Genomic DNA, 16,908 nt, shown 5'->3' with positions numbered 1-16,908 from the left:
GTTTTTTATTTCTTACAAGAAAAAAAGAAGAAAAAAGACAGAAAATTTTGAAAAAAAAAAAAGTTTTTCTTATTTTCTGTGAGTAAATTTTAATAATAAGTAATTTTTCTCCTTCATTGATGTGCGCTGATGAGGCCACACTGATGGGCACTGATGAGGTGGCACTTATGGGCACTGATGAGGAGGTACTTAAATGCGGCACTGATGAGCACTGATATGCGGCACTGATGAGCACTGATATGCGGCACTGATAGGCGGCACTGATGAGCACTGATAGGCGGCACTGATGGGCACTGAAAGGTGGCACTGATGGGCACTGAGAGGCAGCACTGATGGGCACTGATAGGGGACACTGATGGGCGGCATTGATGGGCACTGATGGGCGGCACTGATGAGCACTGACAGGCAGCACTGATGGGCACTGATGGACGGCACTGATGGACACTATGGGCACTGATTGTGGGCACTGATGGCGGGCACTGTGGGCATTGATGGTGGGCACTGATGGGCATTTCTTGGGGAGAATTATGGGCACTGTTCGCAGCCACCCCTACTGAAGAAGTTGAGCGTCTTGGACGTATGACACAATTCATATAGGGGGAGGAGACTTCTGGACGAAAAGGGACTCGACAGCCAGCTCCTCTTGTGTATATGAGACAAGCAAGATAAGCCCACACAGCTTGAATGTGCAACTCCATGTGAGTTTTTAAGCTGTTTTTTACCTAAATAAAGCCTACAGCACTAGATTTCCACCTCTCCTTTTATAAGTACATCGGCTGATGCTGGGAGTGATCCGAGGTGAATACTCAGCCCAGTTCATTAAGCGATCCCAAGGAGTGTTGCCTGTAGAGGAGAGACCTTTACCCCTCAGGGGAACTGCTCACTTAGACCTGGTGGTAAAACACGGGTCTAAGTTTAAGGTGAGAGGCCATCTTTAGGTGGTGGTGGCAGAAGCACAAGCACTTTCAAGCACCTTTTGAGCACCTTTTCCAGCATAATTTTGCACAGGGCAGAGGAAGCTATACAATGGACTAATACACTTTGGACATTTGCACTTTATGAGAAGAATTATATATGTTTTGCACTTTGTGATAATTTGCATATTGACTTTGAATATTTGCTAGCACTTTATATTTTGCTTATTTGCACAGGGATATTGATGTTTGGCACTAAGTAGCGCTGTACCTTTGATATACTTTAGATTTTTTTTTTTGTTTTGCAGTGATAAGCTTAGTTGGTATAGCAGTTGCTTGTTTACACCACAGTTCTTTTTTTATGATTTAATTGATATAGTTTTATTATTAATTGCGCTGATTTATTTATTTTTCACAATAAATATTTTCCGACCCAGCTAGGTGTGTCAGAGCATGTGGTACTATTTTCAGAGTCGTGGGCACAGGAACAGGGGACCCAGTTTATTCAGCGGCTCCTTCGGGGGTTAGCGCTACAAATGCTGACCCTGAATGATACCTAAATAAATATGGTTCTGGCTTTTTTTTTTTGGAGAGGAAGGAAAATGATACCATTGTGATCAACTACAAGGTAATAAATACCTGCAAGTGTTATTTTCATAATATTCAGCTTGCACATACTTGGCATGTAAGATGCGGTTGCCGGTGGTTTTAACACTTAGGACATAATCCTTACCCAGTTCAACGCAATGGCTACAGTCCTTGCCTCTAAGTGTAATTCCAGCCAAAATGTTTTTTTTTGTTTCAGACAGATTGGGAAAGATTGAAACCCTTGTCAGGGTATTACTACAAAAAAGTTCTCCCCTACTTACTGTCCCGATGGCAATGATTTCACCTGAGAGAAAATCTTCAACAACAGCACAGTCAGAAATGAAATGCTTTTTTTTTTTGGTAATATAATGGAGAACACACCATGCTCAAATGCAGGCACAGGCCCCTTCAACTTTATTTCCCACATCTCCCTGGGTTCCTGGACGTGCCTGGAAAAGAAAAGTCTCCCCAGCTTCTCTCCCTCAGCAGCTCAAAATGCCCACACTTAATGAGGCAAAGATAGCCTGGCAAGTGATCTGTAGCCAGGTGAGTGGCCCTCCACTGTCAGAACCTTGTCATCTATGAACAGGATCAGCCATGTCAAACAATAATGATGGGAGTGTTGTGACAGCAGTCCCTGGTATTATGACTCTGGAAGGAAGAAGGTAGGTAGAAGCAGGCAGAACAATTACTTAAGCTATTCATTTTTTTTAAACCCCATTGTAAAAAATAAATACAGTAAAGCCACAGTTAAATTGTACCTGTTTTTTTTTATCTGTCCATTCCATAAATTAGAGGAATGTTTGCTTATCTAACCTACCTAAAGTTCCAGAAAATCATGCTCAATACTAAGGTGTGGGATTCCCACCGGCGTCCATGGAGTGAAAAGAACTGCATGCTCCTAGACTGGAAGTTAGGGGGAGCAGTGCACCAGCAAGAATGAGGTGCAGGAAACGAATAATGCTTTGGAAACCCTACAATGCTTTGGAATCAGTCCAAAAAAATGTGAAGTAATCCCCAGCTGATGTGTTATACATAAACTCAAAACCAATTTGGATTAAAAAAGACTTTTTGTCTTTGGTTTAAAAAATGTGAATTTAAAAAGATATATATAATATGCCTGCTTGTTTTTACATGTACGAATATTTTTTTAAGCATTTTTAAATACAATTATATTGAAAATACTACACTATTAGTCTTTTTTAATCCATTCATCCACCCATCTGTGCTGTATGAGCTTGCTGAGGGAAGGAGCAGCAGAGGATTGTTATCTCAGATACTGATCCAGTTAAACTCCTATGGAGGATAAAGAAATACAAACTGTTTTTCCCTAACTTTTAAAAAGATATATACTTTTGGTAGGTGGGATTCCAGAGATGCGGTAAAGGGATCATCGTGGGAGACAAATGTTAACTGAAGATCCACTGGGGGCAGATTTGGATTGATGTTTTTCAAACTCATTGCACTGAACTTTTTATGGGAGTTTTATAAATAGACACAATTATTTGACTGTGTTGTTGATATTTGATTGATAATATTGTTTTTTTTGGGGTTTGGTCTTGTTTTTGATGCACAAATACACTCACCGGCCACTTTATTAGGTACACCTGTTTAATTGCTTGGTAACACAAATTTGTAATCAGTCAATCACAAGGCAGCAACTCAGTGCATTTAGGGATCTAGATGTGGTGAAGACAATTTGCTGAAGTTCAAACCGAGCGTCAGAAAGGGGAAGAAAAGGGAATTTAAGTGACTTTGAACATGGCATGGTCGTTGGTGCCAGATGGGCTGGCTTGAGTATTTCAAAAGCTGCTAAACTACTGGGATTTTTACACACAACCATCTCTGGAGTTTACAGAGAATGGTCCGAAAAAGAGAAAATATCCAGTGAGCGACAGTAGTGTGGAGGAAAATGCCTTGATGTCAGAGGTCAGAGGACAATGGGCAGACTAGTTCAAGATGATAGAAAGGCAACAGTAACTCAATGTTCTATGCCACAAAGAATTAAGGCAGTTCTGAAGGCAAAATGGGGTCCAACCCGGTACTAACAAGGTGTACCTAATAAAGTGGCCAGTGAGTGTATTTGTGACACTTTATTCATTGATATAATGGGGCATGAGGCATAGTGTTTACACCTAATGGAGTATATAAGTATTGATTTGTAGCTCTGTGCTTATGAGGGTTGGTGGTTAAGCATTGGTCTCAAATTTTGACACATAAGAAACTAATATAAGGTACAGAATTGCTTTGCAAACAGTAATTGAAAATGATTGTAATTGTGGAGAATAGCATGCAATTGTTAATGCTAAGCATGTTTAAATCCCAAGAGCTAAATACTACTTTAACTGTTAGCCAAACAGTAACATTAGGGGACCTTAAGTCCCACTTCCTCAGCAGAAAGCAGAGAGCAGGAGAATCTGTTCCACAATATGCATTGAAACTGCAAGACACAGAAGCAGAATTACAATGTAGGGAAAGGGTTAGCAGGATGCCCCAGCTGGGGTGATGTGGGCAGATGACGGAAGGAACAATTTGTAAATGGACTGCTGTCTGACAAGGTCAGAGAAAACTTATAAGAGAAAGATAGAAGAAACCCCAATTTGAAGTTCGACAAAGTGTTAGAATTGACCATACAGTGTCAGGAGCAGAGGCGGCTTGGATGAATTCATCCTGAAATTTAACAAAAGGGATTGCTCAGTTTCAGGCAGAATCATCCATGTTGGCATGACCCCTTGTGGAGAAGGCGAACACTGCCTGGAAGGCAGGCAAGGTCAGCAACCCCATGCTAGGCCTGTCTGTTTGAGCTATCTCCAAAGAGACTGCCCCTATAATTTACAAAAACAGCCATTAAAGTCATTAAATTCAAATGCCCTGCTGCCAGGAGTCAAGCAGTGGGGCCGCAAAGTGGAATCAATCCCCATCCAAAAACTAGAGATGTAGATGAAGAAGAAGACATAGAAATCAGCAGAGCAGAGCAGAGGTACAGAGAAGTACCCAGTGACAGGGGGTCCCATTTGTGTGAGGGATGGTATACTGCACCACACAATAATGTTTTCCCATGACTAATCATTAACTAAGTCATACTGTCAAGGGCCCAGGCCCTCCCTGAGACAAAGAAAATTCACATGGAAACAGGACACTGGGGTATCCTGAAAATGTTCATCTGGTTGGTCTGTTTCAGTTGGTTTTAAGTGTGCCAACACTATGTGATCTATTCAGTGATATCTGTCCCACTGAAAGTAGTAACCATCAACTTTCTTACATTTAACATAAAATAAGACGCACCACTAGACCATGTGCCGCTCAGATGGTGTGGAAGAACTTCTTTCTTCCTTATGGTTGTCTACAGAAGCTACATTCAGACCAGGGACCCTGTTTTAAAAGAGTGTTCTTCAAAGAATGTTGCCACTCCCTAGGCATTAAGAGGTCAAACTCCACTCCATACCACCCGCAAGACAATGGGGCTTGTGAGAGGTTCAGTTAAAGCCGGATACAACAGTTGAGAGGCTTAGTTTGTGGAAAAGAAAGGAAATGAAGCCATTGCTTAGTTGAAATGGTCTGGAAAAACAACCATACATTATATTCCTCAACAAGCCACTCACCCTACCATGTTATGTTTGATCCTACTCTTTGTAGGAATCACAGTGACCACACTCCAACTTTCTGGATCCGATAGTGAAAATTGTCCTGTTTAACAGTTTGTTAAAGACTGGTCATTGGTGAAGTGAAGAGAATTGGAAGCGTCAGACTTTGACCTTCAACCTGGGGAAAGAGTGCTAGTAAAGCTTGCCATCAAGGAAAATTGCAAACCCTGTGGTAAGAGGTTCATAAAGCTATTCTACAACAGCCTATTTGATGCTTTCTAGACTGCAATTTCCAGAGAATAGAAACCCACAGAGAGGCCATATAGATTTTTTTTTTTAAACCTTTCTAAATAGGCGAGACACAAATGTCTTTGCTATTATAGGTTCAATGGTCCCTGCATCCTGCTCTTTCACCATTATCTCCAGGACTCCCAGGGGAATCCATGGATCCTGATAATATTACAGAGCCCAGTGGTAACCCAGCTCAGGTCCATGCTCTTGCTGTGGAGCCCTCTAAACCACCATCCCTTGCCTGAAGCTTCCCTTCCACAGCAACTCAGAGGAGACACACCTGATGAGGCAGAGGTAGCAGAGCAAGTGATCTGCACCGCTCCATTGTCAGAACCAGTGTGAGGAACTGGGCAGGAGCCCATTAGTGCAAAGCTTCTCCAGAAGAGGCAGGTACTCTGGGGTGCACCTAACCAATACTGCAGTTCCAGTGGGCTAGTCCTTTTTCCTGCCGCCTTGGATCCGTTTGGCTGTGATTCCCAGCTTGACTCTCTAATATAGTCTTATAGAGACTATGCTATTGAGCCACGTTACCCTGATTGAGCCGTATAGACATTGCTGTAAAGAAACCATGTCTGTGCAACTTTCATCATCTGTTTTGTATTATTCTGCAGTGTAGGTATCCTCTCTGACATTCGAAACCTGTTTTGCATTATTACTTCTAACATTGCACCTTTTTGATAAACTGCAAATTACAGTTACTCCCTGTCTGATCATTTTCCCATTTACCTATTCTTTTAGGCCTCTGGCACCTGAGCAGTTTGAGGCATTCAATGTAAATTGTAGGCATATTTCCACACCTTCAACAGCATCAGTGTACAGCCCTCATAGTAATGAATGCCTGAATGCTAATTGTACACTGATATATGCCATGCTTACATAAACTTGCGCATGCACAATTTACTTTTAATGCCTCAAAGTGTCCATGTGCATGAAGCCTTAAAGTTTCTGTATGTGCCCCACTGCAATTTTTCCATTACATCTTGTCTGGTGCAATCAGTATCATTGTGATAGTAGGTGAGTGGGGCCCCATATATCAGTAAAAGCTTGACAGGGTTTTTATTTTGTTCCCCCATGCAAACCAAAACAAAAAAGGTTTTGGCTGGACATATCCTTAAGGCCAGTGTTTGGTAGTATAGGCAAGGGGACAGCATAAGTGCCTTTGTTGATGGGCAGTGGGAATGCAAAACCTACACAAAGCAAGTCAAATGCAGGAGGTCAACTGCAAGTCAAATGCATCTGACAATAAATTCTGAATGATTTCAGAAGTGTCTAAAACTGATATCAAACTGATGTCTTTGACATAAGCCAGAAAACTGCTGAAACAAGCCCTAATACAGTTAGCCTATGGGGTAGGAAGTACTTATGATAGAATCATTTTTAGAAGCAACCATTGCAAGGTAAATACATTTGAGAATGTCCCATGTACATTACATCTGTGTACAAATAGCACGTGTTTGTAAATCATGAAAAAAACACATATTTAAAGTTTGCACATAAATTTATAAGATAAAAAGAGATGTTCTAAAGAACAACCCATCAAGACATTACCCTATGAATCCAAACCAACAAAACACAAACAGCAACACTTCAGTTGTACGTAAAGTCCTTGCCACACACACAAGTCGCCCTCTTCACAGTGGGAATGTTAATAACAATACAAAGATTTTTCTTCAAATGCACCAAAGAATGATGAGTTGTATTTTTTTTTTTTTTTCATTTTGGAAACATTTGGATGGTTTTTCTGCTCCCAACAGGTTCAGAGTTACAACCGTGGAGACATGTAACATGACAGAAAGAGAATTTGACACTCCACAAGATCAGAGTCCATGTTAATAAATTAAGGGGGTGGTTTCTGAAAACAATACTTTAAACTGCTAAGTGATTCTGTTTTTTTTTTCCTTTTTTTTCTTTTTCTTTTTTACAAATGAAGCTATAGAAATACAGTATATACAGAGTACTAACAGTACACATACACTAAAAAGCTGCTATGTTTCATCTGTACTGCACAGAATGCCTTTATCTTGACTCCACATCAAGGTATAAAATTCATGACTATGTCAAATAGCAGCCACTGTGCAGAAAAGTGAATGAGCAAATGCTTTATTGGAGTTAGTAAACATACACACTGAATCACAATGTTATTGAGATTCTTCGAAACTTGTCTTTTTTTTAAAAAAAGGGGGGGAACACTTCACATCATTTCTATAATTCTTTTTTTTTTTTTTTTTTTTTTAAGATATAAGTGCCAGCACATGAGCTCTAAGCTACTGTCATTTTGGACTCTTGGCTACATCTGTACAAGTGCACATAATATTATTAATGTGACTTCTACCCTGTTATATCCTCATACCAGTGACTGAGGACTGAATTGCACATTTTTCATCATCCAGACAGGAGTCAACAAACACGAAAACAGAATAGCAGGCAGAGGAAAAATGGGAGGTGTGGTTCCATGGAAAGGGGTCTGGGGGGGGAAAAAAAAATATATTCCTTGTACTTGGCCCCTATTCCGTTACTGGTATGCCCATACTATTTTAATTATAGCGAAAGGGCTGCTAGTATGTGGAGAGATTGTCTCACTGGCTTCCTGGATCAGTGAAATCTTGAGAGGGTGAAATTTCATCCCATATCTCTGATGACGCTCAGCAAATATCTCCTCCCTCCTCTGTCGGATTGCTTTACCCCCTCAGGGAATTCTGGTCTTTAGTTCAACACGTTTGCTCTGTTCCCAATTGGGGCGCAGTTTAGAGGGAGTTTTAAAGGAAATTTGAGCAGAATAAACATTTACAGATCTTCTTTGCCATCCAGCCTGTACAAGAAACCACAATATCATCTATTCATGCTGCCTTCTACTGCGCTCTGTTGAAGGATTAAAATCTAACACTGAAAATATGGCATTACGCATAAAGGTGGCCTTTGTTAAAATAAAAAGTACACTATTAGGCATTAAAACTTCTGTTTTAAATCGTTTCAATTTAAAAAAAAAGTGCATCGTGGGTAACAGAGAGATGACTTTGAAGCGTTGCTACTCCAGTACAAAACCTTTACCCTTTGTACAGTTCCAAACCTTACATAGCAAAGTACAATTCTCATTGTAGCAGCAAAACAATAACAGTCTCTTAAAAATAATGAAAATGCAGGAGTCTGAATAATTCCAGTCGTATACTTCCAAACCCTACAGACATAGAAGAGATAAATAATCAATTGGTCCACTGTTTTTTTTTTGTTTTTTTTTTCTGAAAGCAACTGTAGCTGTAGGGAAAAGTTTAATGAAGAGGAATGCTCAGCATCCTATGAGATGTGGATGACATGGCTTTTCTTGCATGACAGCACATGGGTAGAGACAGCAGGAAGTTTGTGTTCAGCAAAGGCAGTGGCAGGCAGACGTAAATAGGGAGAGGACCAGCTGGTGTCATTTAGTGAATGGACAGATTGCGCTGCTCCCATTTCCATGCAAGATACCCTGTTAGCCAGCATCCTATGTAAAGAAAAAGAACATTATTAGTACAGGTAAAGGAAAAGAACTCAAATTACCATAAACAGCACAATATGTAAAATTTGTTCTGTACTTTGGTTTAAATAGCCTCGATTTTCAAACTTTTTCTTTCCAAACCTAAAGGGTCATTCCACCATAACCTGAAGGTTAAAGCGGAGTTCCACCCAAAAGTGGAACTTTCGTTTTGAGTACTCCTGACCCCCTGACATGCCACATTTGGCATGTTGTTTTTTTGGTGGGGGGGGGGCGGGTACTTAATTTTATCAGGTACCCGCTCCCACTTCCGATCGGCCTGCTTCGGCGGCTCAAGCAGAAGTTCTCCTCTCCCCCTCTCTCCCTGCAATCTTCTGGGACATGTCAGAGGTCTCAGAAGATTTCCCGGCCATTCAGGAGGCGCAGTGTGACTTGTGCATAGCTTGCCGCAAGCTGTCACAGCCAGGTGCCCATGCTAGTGATGCCGGCCCTGCCGAGAGGGGAAGAAGAGGAGCGAGGCTTCAGGCGGCCTCATTGCTGGAATGGGGGACAGTGAGTGTGTGTTTATTAAAAGTCAGCAGATACCCTTTTTGTAGCTGCTGACTTTCAATAAACACAGAAATGGCTGGAACTCCGGTTTAGTCTATCAGACAGTTTCTAATTCTTGTAGACTCTATTGGTGAGAACCTGCACTTGAGTTCCTGGGCATGCACACATACAGTGGCCATTATGAGGGGTCCCTGTTGGATTTCTAATTTATTTTTTAGTGTGGAGAAGCAGTAGCAGGAGCTACAGCATACAATGTTGGATGGAAACACCAAAACCCCCACATGAAAATGAAGTCAAGTCCTGCTTTTGGAATATCCAAGACATATGAGAGACTAGGAGGTGATGCAGTCCTCTAGGTTCTACATATAACTAAATATCACTTTTGGGTGGCCTGACCAATTAAAATGGGATATAAAGTATAAAAAAGCATGTAAATGTGATTATATTTCACCTGCAAGACACTTCTTTTGTGTGTATGCACACATACAAATACACATTAGGCCTGATTAGCTAAGGGCTCTGTGCAGTGGTTTTGCACAGATCAGTCCAGATTCTTCTATTCTCAGATTCCAAGCCGGCCCTCCTGGCTTCTCCCTCCTGCCGGGTGCCCCCCACAGCAAGCAGCTTGCTGTGAGGGCACCCAAGCCGGCGTGCTCCCGAGTCACTGAGCTGTGTCCATTCACACACACAGAACCACATCTCGCCTACTCTCCCTCTGTCTCCTGACTGGCTCACTGGCTGTGATTAAAAGCAGCAGAAGATAATGTATCTATCATAAATAATTCAAAGGGGGTATTTAGATCAGCAAAGTGAGACGTGGTAGTGCCAAATTTGCAAATATGTATAGTTTTTCAATTTTTTTGTGGGAAATCCAGCAAAAAAAAAAATTGAGGGAAGGGCTGAAATGTGACAGAGACATAAGACTTCCGCTGCTGCCAAAAGCCAATCAGGGGTGCGAGTCCCTGGAGAGACAAGGCTCTTGTGGACATCGCTTGATCAAGAGGGGGCTTAGGTAAGCATTAGGGGGGGCTGCTGCACACAAAAGGTTTTGCCTTTACAACCACTTTAAGTATTACATATGGGCATATTTAAAATAGACCTTTGGGGTCAGAGAGTATAATTTTCAATAATGGTACTAGTGGAAATAAAAAAGTTTAGGCAGTTTTGCTTGCTCTGCTACACATACAGTATGGAGACTGTGGGGGAGATTTACTAAAACTGGAGAGTGCAAAATCTGGTGCAGCTGTGCATAGTAACCAATCAGCTTCAAACTTCAGCTTCTTCAATTAAGCTTTGACAATAAAACCTGGAAGCTGATTGGTTTCTATGCCGGCTGCACTAGATTGTGCACTCTCCAGTTTTAGTAAATCAACCCTGGAAGCTGATTGGTTTCTATGCCAGCTTCCCTAGATTTTGCACTCTCCAGTTTTAGTAAATCAACCCTGTAGGAACAAAAGTGGGTGAACAGTAAGTACAGAGCAGCAACAAGAACCTAGCCATAATACAATTCCAGTCAGGGTGACAGCCTAGGACGCTTCATTATACATGGAAATATGTTACTGACACTTAGCAGTAGTGGGATGCTTTGTCACACCCCTGGCACCCAGGTTGCTGTCAGCCATGCTCTACTGTGCACAGCTACATGAGATTGTGTGTGCACCAGTTTCAGTAAATCTCCTCCATTGGGACTTGGGCAGATGGTGGAAGGAACATTCACTGATAACATTTATGCACTTTTATTATTTATTTATGGCACTTATATAGTGCTGTCAATTTATATAGTGCTTTATATACAGTATACATTAACATCAGTCCCTGCCCTCAAGGAGCTTACAATCTAAGGTCCCTAACTCACATTCATACATACACATCCTAGGGCCAATGTAGCTGAAAAGTGCTAACCACTAAACCACTGTGCCGCCCATCAAGGCTGCCCATCAAGGTGACTTTTCCTATACAATCTCACTGAGTCCTCAACAACTAGAAATGAAAGATTTGCAGCATATATTTATATACATAGACTATATAGATGTCAGGGTAAATATACTAAAGAAATAGAGGCTGGTTACTTTCCTACTTGTCTAGGTGGGCAGCCTTGTCTGCTTTAGTAAATCAGCCTCATAGTGTGTTTAACACAGTGAACACTAATAAAACGGAATGTAAACCTCTGGCATTTTTAGGTTTTCATTTTACATCAATGCGCCACTTATTTGTTCATAACATTACAATTAGAAAAGAATAAACACTGAGGAAACAGCCTTGTAGTTTGCAATAAATAAGCCACATACAGACACTGTTGCATAATGACTACATCTGCCTGACAGCTAACAACCATATGTTTCCTAGATAAAAAAATGACTTGTTTAAATGGAATTCTACAGTAAAACAGTCTGTTCTATGAAATACATTTTGCTAAATGGGACTAAAGGTTTGTTTATACTTTGGTTGGCACAGTGAAAAAAGACAAGACACAATCTGTTGTCACATATAAAGTATCTAAGCTGGGTGCACACATAGTAATTTGGTGAATTCACAAAAAAGGTTCCCAAATCCCACTGACCAAAACCATCAGTTAATGTTAAAATGAGATTTTCATTCTTCTGCTCACTAGCAGGAAAGATCAGCAATAATGTGTAACACAAAGATATGTCAACGTTCATGACAAGCAATGAAGACAGAGACGGACAGGCTTCTACTACAGGCCAGCCTTTTCCCTAGATCCATCTATATTATGGTAATTGGATTAATGACAATGATGACATTGACACCATCATACAAAGTGTCTATCTTTGCTGTATCTGCAAGTGCTCAAGGTTGTCTACAAGACATTGAAATTAATTGTAACATATTTTAGGAACATGACTAACAGAGACTATTGTTACTAAAAAATGTAAAGATGATGGGCTACAACAAATATCCTCATCACAGGATTCTATGATTAAATTGTTACTAAACCCACAACAGTAAAATCAGTGTGTATATGCAGTAAAGCATGCTTGTTATAATCACTGTGGAACCTAAGGGGTAATCCTCTGCATTGTGTAAAAACGGAATTTTTGTAAAATCTTACCTGTAAAATTCCTTTCTCTGAGTCCTCCGACAGTCGCCGCCTCTTCATATTCGTCACATATGGGGGTATTAGACTTTGCTCCGAAGGAGTAGCTAGGCAACAGAATATGTTAACAATAAAGCTTTAACATATCCCACCCTCAAGGGGTGGTCCCCTCAGTCAATACCCTCCTACTTCCTGCAACCATATCTCAGTTTTAGTGGAATAGCAGTAGAGTATACATTCAAACCCCAAAAGAGGGGCGGGGGCGGCGACTGTCGGAGGACTCAGAGAAAGGAATTTTACAGGTAAGATTTTACAAAAATTCCGTTTTCTCTTACGTCCTCCGACAGTCGCCGCCTCTTCATATTCGTCACATATGGGGACGTCCCAAAGCAGTGCAAACATGAGGGGTGGGAAACACATCCGCGCCGAAAGGCAACGCAGTCTCCACATCAAAGAAAGGAACCTTACCAAAGGAAGGAAACCAGCTGGGCAACAGCAAAAATAAGTGCTCAACAGGAGCAACAACCCAGGAAAAGACAAAAAAACCAGGGGATACAAAAAACTATCCCAACAGCCAGGAGTCCCCAACAAGGGACCCTATGGAACAGCCGCACTAAGAACCTTGCGGCCAAAGGAAGCATCCGCCGATGCCTGAACATCTACTTTGTAGAATTTTGTGAAAGTGTGCACGGTCGACCAAGTCGCCGCCTTACACACCTGGGCTACAGAAGCCCCATGACGGCAGGCCCAAGACGTACTCAGAGATCTAGTAGAGTGCGCCTTCACAGGCACAGGGGGAACCTTCCCCTGCAAGGCATAGGCCTGTTCAATGGTCTGCCTGATCCATTTGGCGATGGTAGAGGCCGAAGCCGCCATGCCCTTCCGAGGACCCACTGGAAGAACAAACAAGGAGTCCGTCCTACGAAAAGACTCAGTCGATTTAAGGTAAACCCTTATCGCCCGAACAACATCCAGAGAGTGCAATCTCACCTCCTTTGGATGTTTAGGCTTCGTGCACAACGAAGGCAAAACAATATCCTCGTTAAGATGGAATTCCGAAACTCGTTTCGGCAGAAAAGAAGGATTAGGTCGCAAGACCACCTTATCCAAATGAACAACCAGGTACGGAGACTTGCAGGACAAAGCCGCCAGTTCCGACACTCTGCGAGCCGAAGTGATCGCCACCAAAAAGGCGACCTTTTTGGACAACATAGACAACGAGATCTCCCTGATCTGTTCAAAAGGAGCACGTTGTAACACAGATAGAACGAGATTCAAGTCCCAAGGGGGCAAAGGATCCCTCCTAGGAGGAACCAGATGCCGCACACCCTGAATAAAAGTGCCAACCAAGGAGTTGGAAGCCACGGGACGTTGAAACAGAACGGCCAGCGCAGACACCTGACCCTTTATCGTAGCCAGCGCCAAACGCTGATCGACACCCGTCTGAAGGAAAGACAGCACACGGGAAACCGAGTACGTGCGGGGTGAAAACCCCCTGGACTCACACCAGGCAAAATAGGCCTTCCAAGTACGGTAATAAACCTTCCCCGAGGAAGACTTCCTCGCGTTGATCAAAGTATGAACGACCTCTGGAGAGAGACCCTTCTCCTTCAGGACCTCGGTCTCAACAGCCAGGCCGTCAAAGCCAGCGACTGTAAAGCAGGATGGTAAATCGGTCCCTGAGACAGTAGATCGTCTCGAAGAGGCAGACGCCAAGGGGCGTCGACCGCCAGATTCACGAGGTCTGCGTACCAGGACCGGCGAGGCCAGTCCGGTGCCACAAGAATCACCGTGCTGCGTTCCGAGTGTAACCTGCGAAGGAACCTGGACAGCAACTGAATCGGTGGAAACGCGTACATCAGCCTGTACTGATGCCACGGGGCCACTAACGCGTCCAACGCGTCTGCCCGAGGGTCGCGCGTCCTTGCCACGAACCTCTTCACCTTGTAGTTGAGGCGAGACGCGAACAGGTCCACATCTGGAAGACCCCACTTCGCGCACAACATCTGGAAGACAGCCGGGTGGAGAGACCATTCCCCCTGATCCAGGGTCTGGCGACTCAGATAGTCCGCCTGCCAGTTCTCCACTCCCGGAATGTGAACCGCCGTTATCGCCGGGACATGAGTCTCGGCCCAAGACAGAATGTCGGCCACTTCTCGAGCCGCTCGGGCACTCCTGGTGCCCCCTTGGTGGTTGATGTAGGCCACCGCCGTGGCATTGTCCGTCTGCACCCGAACCGGGCAGCCCTGCAGCCGGTCCGTCCAGCGATGAAGACAGAGCCTTATCGCACGCAATTCCAGAATGTTGATCGGGAGGGAAGACTCCCCCTCCGACCAGGTCCCCTGGGCGGACAGAACGCCCAGAACACCACCCCAGCCCGACAGGCTGGCATCCGTGGTGATTATCGTCCACGAGATCGGACGAAACGACTTGCCCCCGGACACCAACGGGGACTGGAGCCACCACAGAAGGTTTTCCCTGGTGCGATGACTCAACGAGATCTGAAGATCCAGAGATTGAGGTCGCCCGTCCCACTTGGACAGGATCTCCGCTTGGAGACCCCGCGTGTGAAACTGCGCGAAAGGAATCGCCCCGAAGGCCGAGACCATCAATCCCAGACATCTCATACACGTCCGCAGAGACGAGTGTGGAACGTCCCTGAGGGACCTGACTTCCTCCTGAAGAGTCCTGAGTTTGTCTTCCGGCAGGAAGACCTTCGCCTGCACCGAGTCCAGTATCATTCCCAGATAGGGGAGACGAACCGACGGACTCAGTGTCGACTTTGGAACATTTATCGTCCAACCAAACTCCTGCAGAGTTTGCATAGTGACAGACAGGTCCTTCTCCAGACCCTGTCTGGTCGCAGACCGAACCAGAATGTCGTCCAGATACCCCAGGACAGAAATGCCCTGGGCCCTCAATAATGCCAGAACCGGTGCAAGCACCTTGGTGAAGACCCGCGGAGCCGAGGCGAGACCAAAGGGCAACGCCACGAACTGGTAGTGATCCTCCGCAATGGCAAATCGAAGGTATCTCTGATGACCCTCGAATATGGGGATGTGAAGGTACGCATCCTTCAAATCGATGGAGGCCATGAATTCCCCCGGAACCAGGGCAGCCACCACCGAGCGCAGGGATTCCATGCGGAACTTGCGAACCCGCACAGAGCGGTTCAGAGCCTTCAAGTCCAGAATCGGACGAACCATGCCCTCCTTCCTGGGCACGGTGAACAGATTGGAATAAAACCCCCGAAATCTGTCCCGATGAGGCACCGGAACCACCACTCCCTGAGCCCTCAGGTCCCGCACCGCCAGGTGCAGATCCCGCAGGCGCTCTGGAGACAGTTGAAGATTTGAGGGAAAAAATCTGCTCTCCGGCCGAGAGAGAAACTCGATCTTGTAACCAGATCGAACGATTTCCAGAACCCATCTGTCCCGCACATGGGCCAACCAGGGCTGAAGAAAACCGAGCAAGCGTCCCCCCACCCCAAAACTGGGTGAGGGCGCCCCTTCAGGCCGAACTGTTATGGGCAGCAGGTCCGGATTGGCCGGACTTCTGTTTCCCAGACCAGGGCTTCTTCTGAGAGCCTTGGCCTTTGAACGGTTTGCCCTTGTAGTGCGGCCGAAAGGCACGAAAGGACCCCTGAGGGGGCCGAAAATTTGCATGCTTCTTCCCAGAAGCCCCCTTAGCCTTGGGGAAATGGGGCAAGAGAGTGCTCTTACCCCCGGTGATCCCCTTAATCAACACATCCAGGGACTCCCCAAAAAGGCGAGACCCATCATAAGGTAGATTGGCTAAGGTCTTACGTGAAGATTGGTCCACCGACCAACATTTCAACCAAACCAGGCGGCGAGACAACACCGCCACGCTGTGCACACGTGCAGCCAACGGAATCAGGTCCAGGTCCGCATCACACAGATACATGACACCCTGGTGGATCTGATCCACCATATCCAGGGTCGCCGCCGAGGCCGAATCGGCCACTAGGACGCGCCTAAGCATCTGCGTCCAACTTGCGATCGCCTGGGCCGCCATGAGAGAAGCAAACAGAGCCTTAAGCATAGAGCCCGTAACAGAATAAGTATGACGGGCAAGAGACTCCAGTCTCCTATCCGTGGCATCACGGAAAACAGGGGAACCCTCTGCAGGAATCGCAGTGGCTTTGTTCAAAACCGCAATTGCATGATCCACTGGCGGAGGCACACACCACCGTTCATCAGTGGCAGGCGAGAAAGGATAACGCAGCTTGAATTTACTTGGTACCGCAAAAGGCTTGCGCAGATCGCGCCATTGATCCTTAACAGCGCGCTGAAAATCAGCATTGCAGGGAAAAACCTGCGGCGTCCTGCGTTTTCTCTGCGTCCCATAAGCCGCCAAAGCAGCGGGGGGACACACTTCGTCCTGCAAACGTAGCGTCTGCTTAATGGAAGCAATCAACTCATCCATGATTGCAAGCTC

At 44.6% G+C, this 16,908-nt stretch overlaps 1 protein-coding gene across 1 annotated transcript in view; it reads right to left on the bottom strand.

Moving 5' to 3' along the window:
- Positions 1–6,856: 6,856 nt before the first annotated feature.
- Positions 6,857–16,908, bottom strand: part of SOBP (sine oculis binding protein homolog) — a 285,798-nt gene continuing 275,746 nt past the window's right edge. The window contains exon 7 of the mRNA XM_082249219.1: positions 6,857–8,855. The gene's annotated coding sequence lies outside the window, so the exon portion shown is untranslated. The remainder of the gene's footprint in view (positions 8,856–16,908) is intronic.

The sequence above is a fragment of the Pelophylax lessonae genome, assembly GCF_965119305.1.
Source record: "Pelophylax lessonae genome assembly, chromosome: 3".
NCBI classification, from domain to species: Eukaryota; Metazoa; Chordata; class Amphibia; order Anura; family Ranidae; genus Pelophylax; species Pelophylax lessonae.
Note: the sequence above shows the minus strand (reverse complement) of the source record. Positions and strands in the feature narration are given on the sequence as shown.